This window comes from Schistocerca gregaria, chromosome 7 (assembly GCF_023897955.1).
Source record: "Schistocerca gregaria isolate iqSchGreg1 chromosome 7, iqSchGreg1.2, whole genome shotgun sequence".
NCBI lineage: Eukaryota > Metazoa > Arthropoda > Insecta > Orthoptera > Acrididae > Schistocerca > Schistocerca gregaria.
The window spans coordinates 421,531,077-421,545,237 of NC_064926.1; the positions used below are offsets into that span (position 1 = coordinate 421,531,077).

At 45.6% G+C, this 14,161-nt stretch overlaps 1 protein-coding gene across 2 annotated transcripts in view; it reads left to right on the forward strand.

The window, feature by feature from the left end:
• Positions 1-2,873: 2,873 nt before the first annotated feature.
• LOC126281437 (dihydropyrimidinase-like) overlaps positions 2,874-14,161 on the forward strand; it is a 293,010-nt gene continuing 281,722 nt past the window's right edge. Inside the window, exon 1 of one of the 2 annotated variants that reach the window (XM_049980405.1) lies at positions 2,874-3,007. The gene's annotated coding sequence lies outside the window, so the exon portion shown is untranslated. The remainder of the gene's footprint in view (positions 3,008-14,161) is intronic. The other variant, XM_049980402.1, reaches the window with a different exon arrangement.

Below are 14,161 nucleotides of genomic sequence, written 5' to 3' on the forward strand. Positions count from 1 at the left end.
TGTGTGCCGTATCGAGGCTCTCACTCGGGACCTTTGTCTTTCGCGGGCAAGTGCTCTACCATCTTTTTTTTCCATTTTGTACATTATTGTTAGATGTATTTGAAGACGCTGAGCTACCGTGCCGGCGCGCGGGCAAGTGCTCTACCATCTGATCTACCCAAGCACGACACAGGCCCTATCCTCACAACTTTACTTCAGGCAGTACCTCGTCTCCTACCTTCCAAACTTTACAGAAGCTCTCCTGCGAACCTTGCAGAACTAGCACTCCTGGAAGAAAGGATGTGGGAAGACATGGCTTAGCCACAGCCTGGGGAATATTACCAGAATGAGATTTTCACTCAGCAGCGGAGTGTACGCTGATATGAAACTTCCTGGTAGATTAAAACTGTGTGCCGGACCGAGACTCGAACTTGGGACCTTTGCCTTTTGCGGGCAAGTGCTCTGCCATCTGAGAAGTTTTGAAAGTAGGAGACGAGGTACTGGCAGAAGTAAAGCTGTGAGGGCGGGGCGTGAGTCGTGCTTGCTTAGCTCAGATGGTAGAGCACTTGCCCGCGAAAGGCAAAGGTCCCGAGTTAGAGTCTCAGTCCGGCACACAGTTTCAATCTGCCAGGAAGTTTCAAAGTGGTGAAATGATTGGCACCTTACTGTAAATGTTCAAAAATGTAAAACTGTGCACTTCACAAAACGAAAAAAACATAATATCCTATGAATAAAATAACAGTGAATCACAGATGGAATCTTTAAACTCCTACGAGTATTTGGGTACAACGCTTAGTAGGGACATAAAGAGGAATGATCACAGAGGCTCAGTCGTAAGTAAAGTAAATAACAGACTTCGGTTTAATGGTAGAACACAAAGGAAATGCAATCAGTCTACAAAGGAGATTCGTTGCAAATCGCTTGTGCCACCCATTCTAGAGCATTGCTCAAGTGTGTGGGATCCTTACTAGATAAGAGTAGCTGGGGATATTGAACGTATACAGTAAAGGGCAACACTAATAAGGAGAAGTTAGTTTCGCTTGCGGGAGAGTGTCAATGATATATTGAAAGAACTGAATTGGTACTCTTGAATGTTGACAGTAACCATCCTGAGTAAGTCTACTAGCAAAATTTCGAGAATCGGCTTTAAATGTTGATTCTAGGAACATCGCACCCACAGGGATTGTGGTGAAATGATTAGATTGTAACTTTGTGGTAAGTTCTATCGGACCAAACTACATAGGTCATCAGTCCCTAGGGTTACACACTACGTAGTCTAACTTAAACTAACTCACGCTAAGGACAACACACACACACACACACCCATGCCCGAGGGAGGACTCGAACCACTGAAAAGGGAAGCAGTGCGATCCGTGACAAGGCACCCTTGACCACGCGGCTACCCCGCGTGGCCAAATGATTAGATTAATTACGACATGCACAAAGGAACTTAAACACTCATATTTCCTGCGCTTCACACTAAACGGAACAGGAGAAAGCCCTAATAACTGGTATAGTCGACGTACCCTCTGCTATGCACTTCACAGAGTGTAGATGTAGTTGTAAATTTAGAGAGAGTTCTGTACTAATATTTGTACAGGGTGGTTATAATTAAAGTGCAGCTATTCAGGGAGGTCTAGTGTGTACTGTAATTACCGTATGGTAGCGAATCTTGGTAAACATGGTAATGCATAAATGTGTGACAGATTTACGCTGCAATACGTTAGTTACAATTCTGACCACCAGGTGCAAAACTGGCGCTGCACACCATCTTGTCGACGTCTCGGTGCTCACACTAAACAAACTGTGTAAGTAGCGGTTAATAATAAAATCAACACCATGCCATTCTCACTTGTTTGATCTCTTGTGCCCACGTTCCGAACCTACATAGAAAGAAAGATCATTTTTTATTTAGCTAGAATATAGCAGGTCAGGAACTGGAAGCAGTTAATTCCATAAATTATCTCGGAGTAGGCATTAGGAGCGATTTTGAATGGAATGATCATATAAAGTTGATCTCGGTAAAGCAGATGCCAGACTGAAATTCATTGGAAGAATCGTAAGGAAATACAATCCGTAATCAAAGGATGTAGGTTACAGTACACTTGTTCGCCCACTGCTTGAATATTGCTCACCAGTGTGGGATCCGTACCACATAGGGTTGATACAAGAGATAGAGAAGATCCAACGGGGAGCAGTGCGCTTCGTTACAGGATCATTTAGTAATCGCGATAGCGTTACGGACATGATAGATAAACTCCGGTAGAGAGACGCTCAGTAGTTCGGTACGGGCTTTTGTTGAAGTTTCGAGAACATACCTATACCGAGGAGTCAAGCAAAATATTGCTCCCTCCTATGTATATCTCGCGAAGAGACCATAAGGATAAAATCAGAGAGATTAGAGCCCTCACGGAGGCATACCGACAGTCTTTCTTTCCACGAACAATATGAGACTGGAATAAAAGGGAGAACCGACAGAGATACTCAAAGTACCCTCCGCCACACTGCGTCAGATGGCTTGCGGAGTATGGCTGTAGATGGAGATGTAATTAATTACACATGGGAAAGTTTCTGTAGGTGTTTCTAGAATTCACAGCGCCACATTTGCACCAGGTCACCAAGGTTCCAAGTATTTTTTTTCCCAGCATAAATAAGTTCTGCATTAACGCATCAGAACACCTACAAAACTTCACTGCCACATGATAATTATAGCCCGCACTGGACCTCTGTGAGTAGCTGCACTTAAATTATAAAAAAGGGGTACTAATATTTGCTCGTAGCGACGTAATTTTCTTACTTTCTAGACGATTTTCCCCCACATGTGTCAAATGTTTTGTGCAGCAGTGCGCGGCGGACTGTATCTGCAGAGGGAGAACTGGCGCCCCGTCTGGGACAGGTCGTAAAATTGCCGCAGAGGGTTGCGGAGGGGGAGGGTGGACCGCAGGGGATGCGAGCGCCAGCTGCGCATGCGCAGAGGGCGGCTGCAGGCGGCAGGGCGCAGTCGATGGAGAGTCTCCGGCAGAACGGGGTGAGTAGCGCTGCCCAAGGCCACTCCACAGCAGCAGCCGCAGCTAGCGCGCTCTCTCACACTGGGCGGGGCTGCTCCGCCTCTGTCACCCAGCGAACGGGCCGAGGCCCCACCTTCCTTCCCGAGGCAAAAAGTCACCTCTATACTCTACAAATACCTCTGAAGCTTGTATTGGTGGGCAGTTTTCTGCTACAAGTACATCCGTACTCCGTAAAGTCTGTGCGAACCACTTTGTTATACTTGGCACCGGGCACTGCCCCTTCTACCTCATATTAAGAGTTTCCTTCCGCATCATTCAGGTATGGAGCGCGGGAAGAAGGACTGCCTAATGCCTCTATAGCGCTGATTTAGTCTAACCTTGTCGTCTTGATCTTTACGTGTGGCATGTAGCAATTATAGTATGTTCAGAGGTGCCTCATATAATAATGGTTCTTCAAATTTTGTAAGTAGTTTCGCGGGATACTTTGCTTTATCCTTCAAACGTCTTGCAGTTAAAACTTCTAAAGCCATACCTTCTTGGTGTGCGTGACAACTCAAGACCAGTCCTGTCGTGTAGAATTTGCAGTGTCTTATTTTGTCAAGCCGGCCGTTGTGGCCGAGCGGTTCTAGGCGCTTCAGTTTGGAACCGCGCGACCGTTACGGTCGTAGGTTCGAATCCTGCCTCGGGCATGTAATGTCCTTAGGTTAGTTAGGTTTAAGTAGTTCTCATTTCTAGTGACTGATGACCTCAGATGTTAAGTCCCATAGTGCTCAGAGCCATTTGAACCAGTTTTTGAAAACTTCTAATTTCCGTGACGGCCTCCTGTGAGACAAGCACCCTTAGGACCTTACTGATAGCCCTCATTTGTATGTTTTCAATATCCCATAACAGTTCTATATGGTATGCGAACCATTCAATTGACCAACATTCCAGCGTGGGTCGCACGAGTGTTTTGTATGTAACGTCCTTCACGGACATCACATTTCTCGGGTATCCTACCAACTCACTGAAGTCTACCACCTCATTTTTAAGTTCTGTGCCTGAGTTTGTAAAAACGGAACTCATATAGAATCACTTTGTTGTACATCCCTCTGTCTGTGCGACTGTTGAGAACCTTTTCTCTCAGGAAGGAGTAAACTTATCAAGTTCAAATTTATGTCACATAATAAAGCCTATGGTCCCTCGGCAGCGTAAACATTTTAGTCTCTTAAGTCAGTGAATTCAAAAGAAACAGCCACTTATGTGACATTTTTTGATACTTAAAACCCGACTCATCAAAAACTGTAGGGCACTTTCCGTTCTCCTACAGTTACGCAATATACTGAGAAACAAAGTTTCACAGAACAAGTAAAGGGAAAAATTCTAATTTGTTACTAACAATGTCACACGAAAAAATTTCTTTTTGTCATTAGTTTCATCTGACTTCCAAATTGAAATTAAAATATTCTCGAAAGTCTTAGAATTTCTGGAACCGATATCTTGCCAGTACCTATATCCTCTATTCCCGGAATGGATCAGCTGTCTACATACATAACTAAGTTTGTACGGAACCCTCAGCGCTCGATTGCTACTCGCACTTGGCTAATTTTTTGTTACCATTGATGTTAGAAACCTTCCTTTTGCATTCACGGGCTAAGCAAATTATGTTACTGTACTGTAGATTATTTAGGCGTTTGCTCGTAAAGGCAGGGGTAAAATAACATTTAATCATTGCACTATCTTCATGCTGACTATTGGCAAGAAAGTGCTGTCAGCTTCACGGTTTTCTTCCCATAAGGATCGTATACTCTGCTATTCTGTAAATAGTAGAACTGCAGGAGTTTTGGACTCAAGAGGAATAATTCTAGAGAGAATAGCGGCCGTAAGTGCGTAATGGCTCGTTTTGAAGTATACCTGACAATGACAGAGGCAGTAACATATTATTTGTAGCCAAATTAAGGAAGGAAGAGGGTGCTAAGAACTCTGAAAAGAGCAGCGAATTTAGAGTCATTTCGTTGAATTTTTCGTTGTTTCTTCCTTCGAGGGCAAATCTGCAATAAGCTGGAACGTTTCCAAAATTCAAGTCCCAGTATATGCTACAGTAATCTTCATAAAAAAAATTATTCCAGTAGTCTGTATATGGTTCATAGCAACCATGGTGATGTGGTGGTGCCTATCTCTGCTCCATCCGTGGGCAGTGCACAGGGAAATCGACCGTCTTTTCATACTTGGATACCCTCTAATCAGTTTAGAAGTGACGCCTCTTTCGTGCATTCCCAACTGGAGTTCGTGCATTACCTTCGCAACACTCTAGTTCCATTCAAACAAAAACTTCTCCATCCAAGCGCCATTCCTTGGAAATTTTTCAGTTCCGTACTTCTTTCTTCTCAGTATGGTTCACAAGTTTTTGGTCTGACGGGAATTTAAAGCGTTTCGTTTCGAACACAAAGGTCAGTTGTGTTAATCTTTACCTTCCTTGCTCAGTAAGTACGATAAATAACCGTAACAGTGAAACCGAACTTGATTGTTAATCAAATTACCAAAGCTCGGTAGGCGATAGAAACTGACGCAACGGTTTCTCCTGAAGCAATGACGTTCAGAACTTAGACCATTCAGATTGGAAGTACGTTCCTGATTTCAGCAGGTCTTAGTGGTAAGAAACGTGTGAAACTGAAGACTTCATTGTGATTCAGGAATATGCAGTTAGTATTTTGTCCTAATTCCGTCTGTTGAAAAATTATTATAGCATTATGTGCTTCCCTGTCGTTAATCGTGGCGTGATTGGTGTATTTTTGAAGGCAATAAGGTTGTGCGGTCTCGGGTTCGATTACCGGCCGGGTCGGGGATTTTCTCCGCGCGGGGACTGGGTGTTTGTGTTGTCTTCATCTTCTCATCATCATCTCGTCATCATTCGGGACATGGCGAGACTGGAAATAGAAAGATTGGGAACTTGTACGGGCGCTGATGAGCACAATGTTGAGCGCCCCACAAAGGAACATCATCATCATCAACAAGTTTGTGGGATATGCTGAGTTACTACATGGAGTCACAATGTAGTCAGCGTTAATTATAGAACCGCATAATTTATCGTATATGAAGTGTAGGAGCAACATGAGTGGCAATGATTAGCAAATTACATACAGGCCTACGCAACAAAAAGATTATCCTCTCTTGCGTATAAAATGGGCCTAGGAAACAACATTACTACGAGAGCTGTTCGGAAAGTAAGGAACGATCGGTCGCGAAATGCAAACCACAGTGAAAATGAAAAATGTTTCATTTGCAACAGTTAGATACCCCTTCCAGCTACTTCTCTACATAATCACCACTCCGACTTAGACGTCCGACGTAGCGTTGTACCAACTTTGCAATACCCTCTACATAGACGGCAGCCTCCTGTGCTTCCCGTCAATTTTCTGCGCTGGACTGTACCTCGTCGTCTGTGTCAAAATGTTGTCTTCATAGCCAGCAGATAATCTAAGCAGAGACGAAATTCAAACGGTGCCAAGTCCGGGCTGTATGGTGGGTGATCAAACGCTTGCCAACGAAAACGCTGCAGGATCGTCCTCATTGCCCCTGCAGTGTACAGCCGAGAACTGTCACGACGAAGGAACTACACGACAGTTACATTATGTGGGGTTGCATGAAATCAGGCGAAATCTCTCGTAAGGCACCCGTACATTGCGCGAGACACTATTTTCTGGGCACCTTTAGGCGCTCACTGTGCTCTCAGAACTGAGAAGAGTGACGTGAGACTATCTACGGGCATACTGAAGACACTGCCCAGCACGCATGTGCAAAGATTCATGGATTTTCAGGGTGGTTTCCATTTCACGATCGATCGTTGCTTTCCGAACAGCCCTCGTATATTATAACCAACTGAAGAAATGTCAGACAATGTCCATCAAGATCGAGATTATTTTCTAATAATCTCTGATGCTACATTGAACCAAATAATAGAAAATTTTGAAAAATTAGTGCTTCACTTTTTTTTGTACTTCATTAATCCAACTATATCGATACCATTACCTATTTCTTCCGTTTTTATGCTACGCTTTTATGTCTGTATATTAACATTCTCCATAATAACATAAGCTGTAACTCCAAATCTTCATTTACATCTTCAACTGCCCAGTTTGATCCTCTTTCCAGTAACACATTAACTATTAATGTATGTCTTAATACATATTGAAATTCTATTAATTTGCACTTACTTATTCCTAGAGTTAGTCCTATGCGACAGCAACAAAATATTCTCCCAATATTTCTGAACTTTGCAAGTAACCAACGGTCTATAAGCGACAATTTGGCATGCGATGTTTCCATGGACGCCAATATCTGGTTATCATAAATCGATTTCAGCCGGCAGGGTAACTCATCGTGTTCGGTCAGAGAGAAAGCCGGCACGGTAGCTCAGCTATCTGAGTGAATGGATCAATAACGAACTTCAACGGATGTCATGAGACGTCCGCCCCGAACATGGCAACGAACATAAACGAACAAAATGAGATTAAAAAAAAGAGAGAGAGGTGGTTGGCCTCTGTAATAAAAAAAACTGAGTGGAAGGATCAACAAACGAACTTGAACGTATGTCATGTGCCGTCCGCAACGACCAAACACAACGATCAACAACGAACAAAGTGAAAAAAAAAATTGTCAGCGTGACGGACTGCCGACCTAAGGGGCCCGGGTTCGATTCCCGGTTGGCTCGGGGATTTTCTCCGCTCAGGAACTGGGTGTTGCGTTGTCTTCATCATCATTTCATCCTTATTTGGCGCGCAGGTCGGCCAATGTGGCGTCGAATGTAATAAGACTTGCACCAATGCGGCCGGACCTGCCTCCCGGTCAACGACGGCAAACGCTCGTTTCCATTTCCTCTCTCCAGTGACGTTTCTGGAAATGAGTTTTTATGTGTCCGAATTCCGCTACCGCAATCGATACACGTTTACATGTCTCGAGTTCGCAGTTGCATTTAAAAATTTTGGATCAGTTGAGAGAAGATATTCGATTTGGGTTGAAGGCCTTTCTTAACTACAGAGAAACATATTTTATCTTCTAGAAAGAGATTTTCACTCTGCAGCGGAGTGTGCGCTGATATGAAACTTCCTGGCAGATTAAAACTGTGTGCAGGACCGAGAATCGAACTCGGGACTTTGCCTTTCGCGGGCAAGTGCTTGATAGAGCACTTTCCCGCGAAAGGCAAAGGTCCCGAGTTCGAGTCTCAGTCCAGCACACAGTTTTAATCTGCCAGGAAGTTTCATATTTAATCTTTATTGCACGGAAATTCTAATGTAAATGATGATAGAAGCAGCGATAAACAAACTTTCCGTTCGAAGGCCGTATAGTCCAGAATCAGTACGCCAGTCAGACAGTATCACCGCGAGCGTTGATGCATTTGTCCAAAATGGTTCAAATGGCTCTGAGCGCTATGGGACTTAACTGCTGATGTCATCAGTCCATTAGAACTCAGAACTACTTAAACCTAACTAACCTAAGGACATCACACACATCCATGCCCGAGGCAGGATTCGAACCTGCGACCGTAGCGGTCGCGCGGTTCCACACTGTAGCGCCTAGAACCACTCGGCCACCACGGCCGACAAATGGCGGTGTGTTCATTTAAAAATTACTATGTGACTGTTCCTCAGCAACATCAAAAAACTGTTTACTAAAATAATACATTTAAACAACTGGTGTGATTCGGGATTATACCATTTACGTTAGAAAGTAACTGAAATATGTGCAATACTCAGAAAACTAGATATTAAGCACCGAGTGTCAGTGGAATGTGAGAGTGTAGATCCTTGCCCGATGTAGATCCACTGCTACAACGAAAAAAAATTCACTGAATTGTTGTGATGAAATGAACATCACATATTCGATAGTGTTGGGCATATTAGCGTATTACAGCATATTTTAAAGACATATGACCTTTGTTTGTCGAAGTCATGCTGCCACACGATAAACAGATTTTTTCAACCAGATATTGCCAACCGATGGGAACACGCAGAAACGAAAACAAGTGATGCGCACAAAGCACATGATTTTAACTACAGTCAGACACAGCGAGTTTATTCCCTGAGATAAAAAAAATGAAAGTTGGTTGTAGCTTATATGCCACATAAGGATTGAGGAGGTTAATTTGCCAAGGACTTGCGAAACAGTGAACAAACAGCTTCAGAACTGAGAAAAAGACCATAGGCTGCGTCGAACACATTTCGACGCGAATTCCTTTTTTTTTCCATGAGCGGTAGTCCTCCAGAGTACGAAGGAGAGCTTCAGTCATGTCTGAGTACTGGCGAATCTGATGCTGCAGCCTCGGGCCATAAGTCGTGCCGAACAGCTCATTCAATAAGAGTGTTGGCCACGGAAGTCAAGGTTCCGGGTTCGAGTCCCAGTCCGGGAGACAGTTTGAGGCTGTCAGAAAGTTTCGGAACAGCGTGCACGCCGCTTCAGAGGCAACGGTTCGTTCTGAATCACAGAGCTCCTGGAATTGTACTGCGAGCGCTTGCTGTGTTGCAGTTCACACATCGTCAAGGTTCTTAGACTCCTATTTTACCAGGTACTTCGATTCCTGTGTTATCAGTTATCATTACTCTTACTAACCCAGAGGTCTCCTGCAGGGATAATAAAAAAATCCTTCGAAGAGTGCACGATCGTGCAATCTTACCGTCTCTCTGATTTCATCCCAGTGACAGAATTCGTGAATGATGGTGTCGTCGAAAGTGCTATCGCAGCACGAGACGAGGAAGCAGGCAGTATTCGACGGTGAGCCGAGCCGCACATTCAAGACCTTGAAGCAGGGCGGTGGACCAGGGTAAGGTGTCTCGCGTTGTGCTTTGGTTAGCCGAGAGGTACGCCACAGGTTGCCGTACAGGACCCCAACTCCCCACACGCCGGCGGGTCAGTAACGACGGGATCAAGGTCACGGGCGGCGCTTCTTCCAGACCACAGTCTCGGCGAACCGTGATCACGACCACGGCGTCTGTGAGACTGGAGGCAGTCTAAGTTCACCGAAAGGCAAAGCACCGTCTGGGACTGAGACTACACTACACAACATTACTGTTGTGCTCTTCAGTTCGAAGACTGATCTGATGAACCTCTCCACTCGACAGAAAATCCTAAAAGGTTTTAGTCTTGCGCTACATCAATAAGCGGATTGAAGTCACCTGTCTAGACACTCTGTGACCATAATGTCACTGAAACGGAATGCGACACAGGTTAGGCCGAAATACTAAAAGCCTTTTTTTAAAACTTTACCACAAAAGACTCCGTCTTCAGGCCACGAGTGGCCTACCGGGACCATCCGAGCGCCGTGTCATCCTCAGGGGAGGATGTGGATAGGAGGGGCGTGGGGTCAGCACACCGCTCTCCCGGCCTTTATGATGGTATTCTTGACCGAAGCCGCTATTATTCGGTCGCGTAGCTCCTCAATTGGCATCACGGGGCTGAGTGCACCCCGAAAAATGGTAACAGCGCATGGCAGTGGATGGTCACCCATCCAAGTGCCGGCCACGCCCAACAGCGCTTAATATCGATGATCTCACGGGAATCGGTGTATCCACGGCGGCAAGGCCGTTGCCCACAAAGAAGAAACAGATTTCAAATATTAATTGTTTCCAAACTAAAAAAAATAGAAAACCCAATTCCAACGTTACTGGAAAGAGAAAAGTTCAAATTTTTATGCATTCAATTTGAGCACTATGTGTTACAATACAAATATCAAAACGGTGGCTCATTTCCCACTGCACACGAAGTAACTGGTCTGTCGTTATCGAATTCACAGCTGCAGCAATGTCATGTCAGACATAGGGGGGATAAAAACACGGCCTTTTACGTAACACCACAGATTAAAGTCACAAGGTGTGAGATCTGGGACGTTTGGCTGGAAGAGAGCAGCAGAAGATGAACTTCATGACCGATGACCTCCCACGTCTTTAGACCTCACACTTTGTGCCTTTTATCTGTTGGATTTCGTAAAAGACCGCTTGTTACCCCCCTATGCCAGACACTCTTGAAAGTCTGCGACATCGCATTATTGAAGTTGTGAATTCGACAACGAGAGACCAGCTGCTTCCTGTGTGGCATAAAATGAGTCACCGCTTTGATATTTTTCGGGCAACACATGTCGCTAACATTTAATGCATAAAAATTTGAACTTTCCTCTTTCCAGTAACTTTGGAATTATGTTTCTATCTTTTGTAGTTTGGAAGCAATAAATGTTTGAAATCTGTTCCTTCTTTTTGAATAGCCCGGTATTACTTCAGTCGGATTAACGGCCATTGTCAGACTTTAATACCAGCTCTCCCAACAGCGAAAACGCTAATTATTTTCGGTCACTACAAATGGTTCACCCCTCAGAGAAGGGGATTTATTCTAAGCGCAAATCACTGGTTCATCTGACAGTCGCAAAGACCCAGCGTCCGTTCAAAAGGATCGTTGAATCGTAGGTGAGCCAGTCCAGAAATACAGACGCTCTGCATAAACGCAGCCTTACGCCACACAAAGTTTACGGTGGACACTGAAAAAGAAATGATGCCACATAGCACATATAACATTTACATGTGGAGAGTAACTATTATACATGTTTGGAAATATAAATTAAAAGTGAAAGGGTTTTATTCACATTCTTTAATAACCGTTTCCATCCTTTTACAAGTTGACAACAAAGGTTTCGTCTAGCCCTTGGCTTTATATTGTCTAATAAACGACGACAAATAAGGTTTAATCTTGACTCTGTTACACCATTTGACAGTTCCAGTCCTTCCTCACTACGAATAAAATCCACTAACAACCTATTCTCCAGTCTTCCACTGATCAGAATTACTTGTTCCCATTTGTAAACGAAACTACAGAAAGATAACAACGGCGCTTTACTATTGACAGTGGGCGCTGTACCTCACCGTCACCGTTCTCGACCGGTCCTTGGCGAACTGCTCTCTCGTCCTCTGGATGGCTTCCAACTCCTCACGGCGCCGTTACCGCTTCACCATGTCCGCCTGCTTAGCTGGGTGAAAACAGGCTTGCCTCCGATGCACTGGGCCCGGGTTCGATTCCTGAACGGGTTGGAGATTTTCTCCGCTCGTGGACTGGGTGTTGTGTTTCATTCTCATCATCGGTCGCGAGTCGCCCAATGTGGCGCCAACTGACATAAGACTTGCACTTGGCGGCCGAACTCGCAAGGGACCCCACGACCAACAGTGCCATACGACCATTTCATTTTTCACCACTTCACAATTACAATCGTGGCTCCCACTCCGGGACAACACTCACTGCCCTCGCCACTCTTTTCACTCCTGCACTCCGGTACACCACACTTGGCCTGCGCCCTCTTTTGATTGACTAACTCATAAATAACTAGAACAACGAGCAGTCATTCGTCACTCAGTTCCCTGCTATCCTTCTGCCTCTCTTGCTCCTCACAGACGAATTTCTGGGTGTAACTGTTGCCTGGGATTAAAAGGTAATATTGTCTCAGGGAATCTATTCTGGATTTTTAAAACAGTCTCAGAGTGCTCAGAGCCGCTTTCGTTCCATAACAACTTCAGGGGTCGCAAAGTGTTGTGGCAATCTCTTCCGAGAACAATTTAAGTTTGGCAGCTCTCAGGAGACTATGTTTGCTAAATCGCCTCGGACTTCCGCTATGGATCCACAGAGATTCCAGGAGTCGCAAGGTGTCATGATAAACATTTCTAAGAACGAATTGGATTCTCTGCTTCTAGCGTTCTCGGGGCTCCTTGTCCTCAAGCGAGCTGCGAGCCCCCACTTCATCGCCAAAACACGTGACCCGGCCGAAGCAGAAGGTTCCAACATTCTCCCTTTGACTAAAGTATGATCAGTACAGAACTTAAACGCATCCCCAGGCTACAGTCTCGGTTGATGTAAGACGTGCGAAAGAACTTGCCCCTCATCTGGCAGCAATGTACCGTACGTCTCTGGAGGAGCGAAGTGGTCCTGATCGTTGGAAAATAGCGAAAGTCATTCTCGTTTACAAGAAGGTCCTTGCGTACAGGTACGATTTGGTCAGCACTCCGTCTAACATCGGTACCCCGTGTACAAAGAGCTTGTACACGAGGCCGTCGTGCCACACGAGTCGAATGCTCTGGTGACGTCTAGGAATGCCGCCCCTAGGTATTCCCTCGTCTCCAGTGCTCGCATGGCTTCCTCGACCAGTCTCATGAGCTGGTGTGTTGTGGAGTGGCCGCTGCGGAAACCAAATTGTTCATCTGAGATGACACCTTTCGCCGTGAGGTGTTGTAGGAGCCGTTTTGCATGCAGACGCTCGAACACCTTCGAAAGTGACGGGAGTAGACTGATCGGTCTGTAGTTGGCGACATGTCGTGGGTCCTTGTTTGCTTTGGGGAAGGCTACCACATCTGCGTGTTTCCACTGAGAAGGGTAGTTCCCTGTGGGAAGGACCCAGTTGAATAACGCTGCTAGTGGCTGGTGAGCCCCTGCAGGTAGGTTCTTAAGTAGCAGGTTGTCTACTCCGTCACTGCCTCCTGCTTTCCTGGTGTTGAGCGTCTGTAGTTCCGCCGCCACTTCCTCTTCCGTGATTGGTTCTATTTCATCGCCCTCCTCTCGCGCCGTCAGGAAGATAGGCAGTTGTTCCTCTACTCTACGGATGTGTTCCAAATCGAGGTGGTCTTCGACAGGCGTGAAAGACGCCTCAGCTGAGCTCCTGAGGGCGGGCAGCCGCCTTACATCCCCTCCCCTCGCGAGGCGTTCTCTCCGGGGTCTGCGCCCGCGCGTCAGCGGTCGCTGAGACACTGGTTGTCGTCGTCTGTGGTGGCGTCGGTGTAACTGCCTCGTCGGCCTTGGTCGCCCGTTCGTTTCCTTTGCTGAGCGTCTTTTTAATTAGACTCGGTGCTGGTTCCCATGCCCTGCTGAGGTTGTAGCCGCAATCTCGGTTGATGAGTCGGCCCCTGGTACGAATTTCGATAGCGTCTCTAACGACGCTGTCCCAGTATTTAGATGTCTATGCCAAGACCCTGGTATGTTGGTAGTCCATTTCGTGATTTTCGAACAACCAGTGCTCTACGACCGGCGACTTGTGGGGTACCCAAGTCGAGTGTGCCTCTGATGATCGAGGCAACGATCTTAGATGGTGCGCACCTGACGAGAATTCCTTCGTCAGTACAACTATGGGTTCTTTACTCGCTCCTTAGGAGAACAAGTGGAAATTAGAACATGTA